General features: G+C 41.6%; 1 non-coding gene across 1 annotated transcript; it reads left to right on the top strand.

Moving 5' to 3' along the window:
• The first annotated feature begins 8,102 nt into the window (after nucleotides 1-8,102).
• On the top strand, nucleotides 8,103-8,178 carry Mir297-1 (microRNA 297-1). Its single transcript, NR_029647.1, has one exon. It is a non-coding gene; the product is annotated as a microRNA 297-1 (primary transcript).
• Nucleotides 8,179-10,519: the final 2,341 nt, after the last annotated feature.

Raw genomic sequence — 10,519 nt, 5'->3', positions numbered from 1 at the left:
GTGACAGCAGATGCTGGCGTGGATGTGGAGAAAGAGGAACACTCCTCCATTGTTGGTGGGATTGCAGGCTTGTACAACCACTCTGGAAATCAGTCTGGTGGTTCCTCAGAAAATTGGACATAGTACTACCGGAGGATCCAGCAATACCTCTCCTGGGCATTTATCCAGAAGATGCCCCAACTGGTAAGAAGGACACATGCTCCACTATGTTCATAGCAGCCTTATTTATAATAGCCAGAAGCTGGAAGGAACCCAGATGCCCCTCAACAGAGGAATGGATACAGAAAATGTGGTACATCTACACAATGGAGTACTACTCAGCTATTAAAAAGAATGAATTTATGAAATTCCTAGCCAAATGGATGGACCTGGAGGGCATCATCCTGAGTGAGGTTACACATTCACAAAGGAACTCACACAATATGTACTCACTGATAAGTGGATATTAGCCCTAAACCTAGGATTTCCAAGATATAAGGTACAATTTGCTAAACACATGAAACTCAAGAAGAATGAAGACTGAAGTGTGGACACTATGCCCCTCCTTAGATTTGGGAACAAAACACTCATGGAAGGAGTTACAGAGACAAAGTTTGGAGCTGAGATGAAAGGATAGACCATGTAGAGACTGCCATATCCAGGGATCCACCCCATAATCAGCATCCAAACGCTGACACCATTGCATACCCTAGCAAGATTTTATTGAAAGGACCCAGATGTAGCTATCTCTTGTGAGACTATGCCGGGGCCTAGCAAACACAGAAGTGGATGCTCACAGTCAGCTAATGGATGGATCACAGGGCTCCCAATGGAGGAGCTAGAGAAAGAACCCAAGGAGCTAAAGGGATCTGCAACCCTATAGGTGAAACAACATTATGAACTAACCAGTACCCCGGAGCTCTTGACTCTAGCTGCATATGTAACAAAAGATGGCCTAATCGGCCATCACTGGAAAGAGAGGCCCATTGGACATGTAAACTTTGTATGCCCCAGTACAGGGGAACGCCAGGGCCAAAAAGGGGGAGTGGGTGGGTAGGGGAGTGGGGGTGGGTGGGTATGGGGGACTTTTAGTATAGCATTGGAAATGTAAATGAGCTAAATACCTAATAAAAAATGGAAAAAAAATAGTCAATGCCATATCTCTGAGCTCCCAATTGCTTACATTGTTCATCCCTCAGGTACTATTAATTCTCAAATTTACAATTGCTTATGCATATTTCTAGTTAATAAATAAATTATGCACATGTGACTCTTAATAACTTTGCAAGCCTTCTAGTTACAACCACTCCTTAAGAAAATTGATTGAAAGTGCAATAAGTCACTGCCCCTTTACAGCCAAGTATTTAAAATGTTTTGTCAACTAGTTATTAATTCAAAAGTTTAGGTATTGTAAAATTTTAAAACTTTAACTTCTTAAAAGACAAAAAAGAGAGAAATTGTATCCCTGTGCATACTATTTAGTGCATTCCCATGCACACTATTTAAGTCTTACCTTTATTTTCAAAATTTAATATTTTAATGTCAAAGAGTTTAATAAATGCTTTATAGTATCTTAAAGGGATCTACTTATTGGCTTATAGATTGATCCTAAAACAGCTACCTTATTAGAAAAGGGAAAAACAGGTTTTCTCCACAGAGCACTGCAGAAGCATATTAGTAAATTCGTGTGACAAGCTGGTAGGTAAGTTGACTCATGTCCTGATTGAATTGACTAAAAAACTAAATTAAATTTATATTTTAGATCCATCCTTACTTGCCATTTTTCCAGTTTAGACTAGCTTCTATCCTTTTAACTTTATGGCAATAGTACATCAGAGACTGTATATTCAGACTTAGTAAAATTAGTCATTTAATAGAGTCATAATGATTTTTCTCTTTTCTTCAGTGTGACCAGTCATTTTAACTCAATCTTACACTGGTCTAATATTCAGTCCAATGTTAGAGATTCCTATATTCTAAATTACCTAGCAAAGTTAATTCAGAGCACATCCCCCACTTCCCCTAGATCCCTAACCTCAGAAGGATTGCTGGCCTTACAGCTAGTGGAAAAAGCTATTAAAGAGCATTTGGTCACTTAATACATTTGTAAAATAGAAGGACCCCCTGACTAACAAATGGAAGGGTCCAGATCCAGTTCTAATTTGGGGTAGGGGCTCAGTTTGTGTTTTTTCACGAGATGAAGATAGAGCACGGTGGCTGCTAGATAAATTAATTCCTCAGATGAACACAGATTCTAAATCTTCTAAAGTATCACCTTGAGGACTAATATTCCTCTTTTGCTTAAAAGTCAGCTTGAGGACTCAGGCTCTGAAAAAGCTACTCTGAGCCAGCTCCCCGACAGGAGACCAGAGACTAGGCTCAGCTTTACAATTTGCATTTTAATAAAGTACCTGGACTTCCCCAAAAGAAGTTCTGCTCTCCTACTTTCTCACTGTCGAGATTTTGTCTTTCAAGCAGGTAAATCAACATTCTTGAGCCGGACCAGTGGATGTGCATCCCCGCCCCCCTTGAGATAACATGTGACAGCTGTTATCTCCATTCTCAGGACATTCCAGCACATGGCCTTCAGTCTGATTTAAAATTTAGGTTTTCCTAGAGGGCTAGAAAAGTAGATATTTCTATATTAATAAAGATTGGTTTTTATTTTGATAGACAGGCTTAGTCCCTTAGCTGACCTCTGGCTTTTCACCCTTGCTGTTACTGCAAGGTGTCCTTAGCTCCTTAGGCTGTGGAAAAAACAGGGATGAGGAGGAACGACTTCCAGCTCCTATTTTAGCCACAAGTCGTGGTGTTACTAATGACATAATTCTTGCCTAGGTCTTGCTAAATCTGAGGTTGATAATTCTCCTTTAAGAGCTGCACAGCACTCAGAACTGTGCATACTGGTTTGTGATCATACAAATTCAGTATGGGCATCGCTTGGTGCAGAGAGCAACTGCAGGGGAAGGTCCAGCTTGACCATTTCTGAGTTTCCTGTGAGATAAACCCGGTTTGAAAGAGGTTGGTATCAAATTTTGGCTAAAAATCAAAAATATTTTTCGGCTCTGCCTCCCCTCCTCAAAAGATACCGAGAGCCACAGGTGTGGGTCTTAACAGTACCCACGGGAGGAATCGGGTCAATGTCCACCCAAGCCAAGGTTAAAAGCCCACTCATCTACGGATGAGAAAATCATTTGGTCACCTCAGTTAAGCGTTGCCTTATTTAACTTAATTAATAGGGGGGAGAGAGATTGGAGACCGTACTGTCTTCACTGCCTCCCACCCCAAAATAAAAAAGCCAATTGGCCTTGTACTACAGAGCCGGTCAAACCCCTTCTCCCTGTTTCCCACCTATCATCCAAAAATGCGAAGGAATATCAACTTAGTGTTATTCTTATTATAGTGTATTTCAAAGTTGTTCAGTCAAACTTAGCCAGAGTTCCAACACCCTACTTAAAATTCAACTAGAAAGTTACCTACCAAGTACTAATTAGCATTATAAAGTCAGAGCCTACAGCTCCAGGCTTTTCAGTTAGTTGTTTACTAAGATAAGAAAGGACAGTCTTAGCCAGATACAGTTTACCATAAGAATAGTTAAGGAATCCCACGAAAGCAAGTTTTTTCTTTAGCCCTAGATTCCAGGCAGAACTATTGCGCATAGATAATTTTTCCCCCCTCAGGCCAGCTTTTTCTTTTTTTAAGCTTTGTTAATAAAAGGGAGGAAATGTAGTCTCCCCTCCCCCAGCCTGAAACCTGCTTGCTCAGGGGTGGAGCTTCCTGCTCATTTGTTCTGCCACGCCCACTGCTGGAACCTGCAGAGCCACACACGTGCACCTTTCTACTGGACCAGAGATTATTCGGCTGGAATCGGGTCCCCTCCCCCTTCCTTCATAACTAGTGTCGCAACAATAAAATTTGAGCTTTGATCAGAATAACTGTCTTGGCTACATTTCTTTCTCTCGCCACCTAGCCCCTCTTCTCTAACAGGTTTCCAAAATGCCTTTCCAGGCTAGAACCCATGTTGTGGTCTGCTGGCCAGACACAACACCGATATCTCTAGCTGTGCCCAAATCTCTAGTTTCATCTCCAGTTTGTTTCCATTCAGCTTGCCCCTCAAGTTCTAGCTGTTCCCTGTCCTATTCTTTGACAGATCCACTCTTTGCAGCTGGTGTGTGTATTGACATTCCCTGTGCATTCACAAATTCCTTTAATTCCACAGGCACCTCACCACCACTGACATAAGCAGATCTCACAAAGACTCCTTTTGACCTCCCAAAACTTAAATTTTGCCAACAACCTTTCAGACTCAAAGGTCTTTTTCTGACTTTTGCCAAGGACTGTCTTTCTTCTTTAGGCAATATGTCTTTCACCAATGGAGCAGTTATAATTCTCAGGGTTTTTCAGGCCATGGGTTTTGTACCTTCTTGTTTCTCAGGGGTGAGTTTGTTCTCTTTCAAGATGTTTGCTTTCAGTGCCAAGTCAATGTCAAGTTTCTTTGCAGCCAGTATTTATTTTGCCCGCTCCTTGCTCTTCCTTTTACCTTGTCTGTTTGTATTCACACATCCTGTGGCAGGGTGTGTGGTGCCACCCTGTGGCCAAGGAGTGACCAGGATGTTGAATCTGCTGGAACTGGAGTTACAGTGAGACTGAGTAAGCCAGTAAGTAGTATTACTGTACTTGGAATGTTTTTCAGTGATCACCTTTTTAAAAGCATGACATAATCTTTATTTCATAAACAATGCTAATTTCCCCAACTTTACAAAGCAATTAAGGAATTTGCTCAAGGTTGTGTATTTCTGAAACTTGGGTTTAGAACCTGGCGGCCATATAGGTTACCTTCACAGTTTATGCCCTTAAGCACTCTATTGGCTCCCAGAGGGCAGGCCTTTATTCTCCTAATCACAGTCATGCTGCTACAATGGAGGAAACAATGCTCATTTACCTTAAACCTTCTGTTCCCATTTCAGAGTTGGTCCTGGTCATACCACAAGCAAATGAGAGAAACCAGACTCACTCTTCAGCCTGAAATTTAAAATCCTCTGCCTCATAAATGCTAATAGACACATGAGCCATCTCTCTTTTTCCTTTCGTGAACTCTGCACTCATCCCCTAACACATTCTGGTCTACTACCTTTTGTTGAAGTATGCTGGAGCTTCAGGCAGAGCAGACCTCTTCCCAAGTGTTACAGCTATTTAGACAGAAGGTTCAGATGATGGAGTAGTTTTTACATACCCCTGATCCTTCCGGATAGGATTCTTAAATACAGTTTTGGGGTGGGTTAGGGATTGACAACAGGTACTTCTCATTGGTTTGGTCTTTGAGCTTTGGGAAAACCTTATTTGCACGTGGGAGGGCTTTGTGCTGGTCCTAGTGACTAATGGCCACATCCCTCTCTGCTGAGGGTAGGGGGTGGTGGTGTGGGAGGCTGTAGCTACCTGACAGGAACCAGGGACCCAGGAGGCATGACTGAACATCTGCCATTCCATGTAGGCAGAAGTTACCACTCATCTGGTCACCAGGCTTCCAGACCTCTGCTTGACTGGGGACCAAGTGCACAGCCCACCACCCCACAACTTCCTCTGAGGCTGGTGTGACACCTGAAATGTAAGTCAAACTCTTAAAGAGGGGTGACAGTTGGATGGTGAAAGGAGAAGAAATCTCTAGTTTGCTGTGTTGTTTCTTTCTCACAAAAGCCTGAGGTGTTGCTTTGTTTTTTTTTATTTGTTTGTTTGTTTTTAAGGTTATTATTAAATTCCATTTTAATTGTGTGTGTGGGTACATGGAAGAGGATGTTGAACACCCCCAGAGCTGGAGTGGGGTTTGTGGGCCATGTAATATGGGCGCTGAGAAACAGACTCAGGTCTTCAGCAAGAACAGCCATTCTCATGACCACTGAATCATCTCTCCAGCCCATGTTTTATTTTATTTTTAAGTATAATAGTTTGACAGCTCACATAGCTTAGGCTGACATCATATATTACAGGATGAACTCTATGTACCCATTGCTAACCATAAACTCATAATCCTGCTTCTATCTTGTAATTGTTGGGAAGACGGATGTGTATGCCCGATCACATCATCACATTCAGCTGGGACTCAAGTTTCCCTAGTGATTGTTAATACATCAACCCCCTACAACAAATGTCACCGCTTTGAGGAGAAGCCGTATATTTATATAGTATTTGTTAAAAAGAAAAACAGTGAAAGTCAAACAGCAATTTAAAATAAACTAGGGTTTGTGATGACAAAGTACAGAGAGAAACTTGAGAAAGAACCTTGTCTTGGCCCCAATACCTTCTCTACATGGATAAATCTTCAAGTGCTTTTTGTTTGTTTGTTTGTTTATAAGACAGTGTTTCTCTGTGTAACAGCCCTGGCTGTCCTAGAACTCACTCTGTAGATCAGGCTGGCCTCAAACTCATAGAGATCTGCCTGCTTCTGCCTTCTGAGTGCTGGGATTATCGGTGTGCACCACCATGCCCAGCAATATTCAAGTGTTTTAACTTACAAATACTTTCAATGTTAACATTTGCTTATTTATTTATATTTTTGTTTTGTAAATGATTTATATATTTATTATGTATAATAATATATCTGTATTTCATGTATTACATACATGAAAAAGTATGTGCTGCCCAATATCCCCAGTGCTATTGAACAGAAACAGAATAACACTGGGTCCCCGTTCCAAGTACAGTGAGAGATCCTGCCTGGGGAAAAAGCAGAGAATGATAGAGCAGGCCGCTCAGTGTCCTTTCTGCTCTCTTCCTGTACATAAGCTCATGCATCTGCGTGTGTCATATATACTGTTGCACACCTCACAATATATATACAATATACATATCTGTAGCTGTCTTCAGACACACCAGAAAAGTGCATCAGATCTCATTTCAGATGTTTGTGAGCCACCATTTGGTTGCTAGGATTTGAACTCAGGACCTCTGGAAGAGCAGTCAGTACTCTTAACCGCTGAGCTATCTCTCCAGTTCCAAAGTTAACATTTGTTACTGTGACAATAAATGGCCCTGTGAAATGCTGTCTCTTTCCATAGCAAGGGAGAAGCAATTTCTAATCTCTTCTTTGTTCGTGTTAATTTAGGTCTATGAGGCACATAGTCCTTCCTGTATCATGAAATATGGATAATATAAGATTACAGAGTCACGTTGCCCCACTTTCATGGATCTGAGTTTCTCCATGGAGAAGGAACAATTGGTTTCCTCTAGGAAGGCCCCCTGCAGCAAGAGCAAGCTAGAAAATCTGCTCCCCATGTTTTGTGCAGTCGTCTTTTTATGCAGACTTTGTCCCAGATGGCTCTTTCCACTTCCACGCTGGAAAGCTGGGTTTCTCTGCAATACTTGATAATGGATTATTTCACTGTCTTTGTGTTTTGCAATGTAGTTTTACAAGGTAGTTCTGGGTAGTCTAGAACTTACTAGATAGCTCATGCTGGCCTCGAGTTTTACAGTCTTTCTTCTGTCTTCAGCTGAGATATATACCACCATGCTACGAGGGCTTTAGTTTTAATCATGCAGACTTTTTCGCTTTGATATTAAATTTAAAAAAAAATCTACTACATATTTCCTGGTGGCTCAGTGGGTAAGAGCACTTGTTGCACAAGCTAGGGACTTGTGTCCAGCTTCCCAACACCCACATGAAAAAGTATGTGCTGCCCAATATCCCCAGTGCTATTGAACAGAAACAGAAGAACACTGGGGCCCCATTCTAAGTACAGTGAGAGATCCTGCCTGGGGAAAAAGCAGAGAATGATAGAGCAGGCCACTCAGTGTCCTTTCTGCTCTCTTCCTGTACATAAGCTCATGCATCTTTGTGTGTCATATATACTGTTGCACACCTCACAATTTAATCATTTTGGCTAAAGTGATTTTGTTTTTTGGTGGAGATCTCATGTAGGCCTGGATGAACCCCAAACTCCTGACCCTCCTACTTCAATTTCTCAAGTGCATGCATGTGCAAAAGCTAATTGATTTGTTTTTGAGAAAGGGTATCACTATGAAGCTGACTAGTCTGGAACTTGCTATGTAGAATTGCCTGGCCACAGTCTCACAGAGGTGGCATTAACAGCATGTCCCACCATGCCAGGCCCTAGAGCTAAATTTAAAGAATATGTATGTATGTATGTATGTGTGCATGTGCATGTGCATGTATGCATATTGCATGTATATATTATGCATACATGTATGTATTTGCTTGTGTTTGTATGTGTACTACAGCATGCAGGTGCTTCAAGATGATCAAGAGGATGTTGGTTTCTCTGAAGTAGAGTTAAAGATGGTTTTAGCCACCTGATGTCAGTACAGGATATGGAACCCAGGTGCTTCGAAGAGAGCAGCCAATGTTCTGAACCACAAAGCCATCCATCTCTCCAGTGCCCAGCTAAATTGTCAACGGGACTGCTTATGTTTCTTCCTTTGGGGCAGAATAAAGAGATGGACCTGACAAACCCTTTTAGCTACTGAATCAATTTAAGGTATTCACTCTAGTCAATTTGGAGGTTGTTCAGCATACATAATTATTTGTTTGAGACAGGGTCTACCCATGTAACTCTGGCTGGATGGGAATTCATTGTGTAAATTAGACTAATCTATATATTTTCTACAATCCTGCCATTAAGCTTGGAGCTCTAGGGTTTCTTGTGCCCTCTTCTGGCTAATGAGAGCACTGCATTTGTGTGTACAGATCCATACACAAGCTCCCACAGTATATGCATAATAAAAAATGAAATAAAATCTGGATCAGGAGAGATGACTCATTAGTTAAAGCATTGGCTGCTCTTCTAGAAGACCTTTGTTCAACTTACAGCACTCAAAGTAACTCACAATTATTTTTGACTCCAGTTTTAGGGGACACATGCTCTCTTCTATCCTCTACATGTGCCAGGCATGCAGGTGCTGAACAGACATACAAAAATGCAGGAAAACACCCATGTGCAATCAACCAATCTATTTTTAATTAAAAATTTTTGACAGGAGTGCTGATATACTCCTTTAATCCCAGTGTGGACACTATGCCCCTCCTTAGATTTGGGAACAAAACACCCATGGAAGGAGTTACAGAGACAAAGTTTGGAGCTGAGATGAAAGGATGGACAATGTAGAGACTGCCATATCCAGGGATCCACCCCATAATCAGCATCCAAACGCTGACACCATTGCATACACTAGCAAGATTTTATTGAAAGGACCCAGATGTAGCTGTCTCTTGTGAGACTATGCCGGGGCCTAGCAAACACAGAAGTGGATGCTCACAGTCAGCTAATGGATGGATCATAGGGCTCCCAATGGAGGAGCTAGAGAAAGTAGCCAAGGAGCTAAAGGGATCTGCAACCCTATAGGTGGAACAACATTATGAACTAACCAGTACCCCGGAGCTCTTGACTCTAGCTGCATATATATCAAAAGATGGCCTAGTCGGCCATCACTGGAAAGAGAGGCCCATTGGACTTGCAAACTTTATATGCCCCAGTACAGGGGAACACCAGGGCCAAAATGGGGGAGTGGGTGGGCAGGGGATTGGGGGTGGGTGGATATGGGGGACTTTTGGTATAGCATTGGAAATGTAAATGAGCTAAATACCTAATAAAAAATGGAAAAAAAAAAGAATCCAACTTGTCTTTGATGTCATAGATTGATATATGGCAGGGACTTGTCCCTTTATTATGCTCAGGTCTGAAGAGTAAAATCATGGCAAGCTCATATTAATGCAAACAACTTTATTCACTTTGACATATTTGTTGAGCCCACTCCTGTAAACACATGCGCACACATACATGCACAAACACACACACACACACACGCACACACACACACACACACACACACACACACACACACACACACAGAGAGAGAGAGAGAAAGAGAGAGAGAGAGAGGTCTTACTTTCTTTATTTAACAGAAGATTGTGAAAACAAAACTCAGGAAAAGAATATGTTGATACCTTTGTGTCTATTTTCACTTAACATGAATATCACTTGCCAATTTTCAAGGAGAATACTGTGTATGTATTCTTTGTAAGTTACAATTTGACTTGTAGAGAATTTGGATCATGTCTCTTTACTAGATTTTTTTTATAGGCCATGTATTTCCAGAGACAAATACTCCCTGATTAATAATTTGTGCAGGCTAGGATTATTTTATGTCAACTTGACATGTGCTAAAGTCATCTGAAAGGAGTGAATCTCAATTCAAAAAATGTCTGCAGAAGACATAATACCAGGCTATAAGGCATTTTTAAAAGTAGAGTTTGATGAAGAAAGTCCAGCCCATTGTGGGTGGTCCTATCCCTGGACTAGTGATCTTGGGTTCTATAGGAAAGCAGGCTGAGCAAACCAGGAGGAGCAAGCCAATTAGTAGCAAGCCAGTAAGCAGCACCCCTCCATGGCCTCTGCATCAGGGCCTGCCTCCGGGTTCCTGCCCTGTTTGAGTTCCTGTCCTGACCTTCTTGGATATGGAAATGAGAGCCAAATACACCCTTTCCTCCCCAATTTGCTTTTGGTCATGGTGTTTCATCAGAGTAGTAGAA

This window comes from Mus musculus, chromosome 7 (genome assembly GCF_000001635.26).
Source record: "Mus musculus strain C57BL/6J chromosome 7, GRCm38.p6 C57BL/6J".
Classification (NCBI taxonomy): Eukaryota; Metazoa; Chordata; class Mammalia; order Rodentia; family Muridae; genus Mus; species Mus musculus.
The sequence above is the reverse complement of the archived record's forward strand: the minus strand, read 5'-3'. Positions and strand labels throughout refer to the sequence as shown.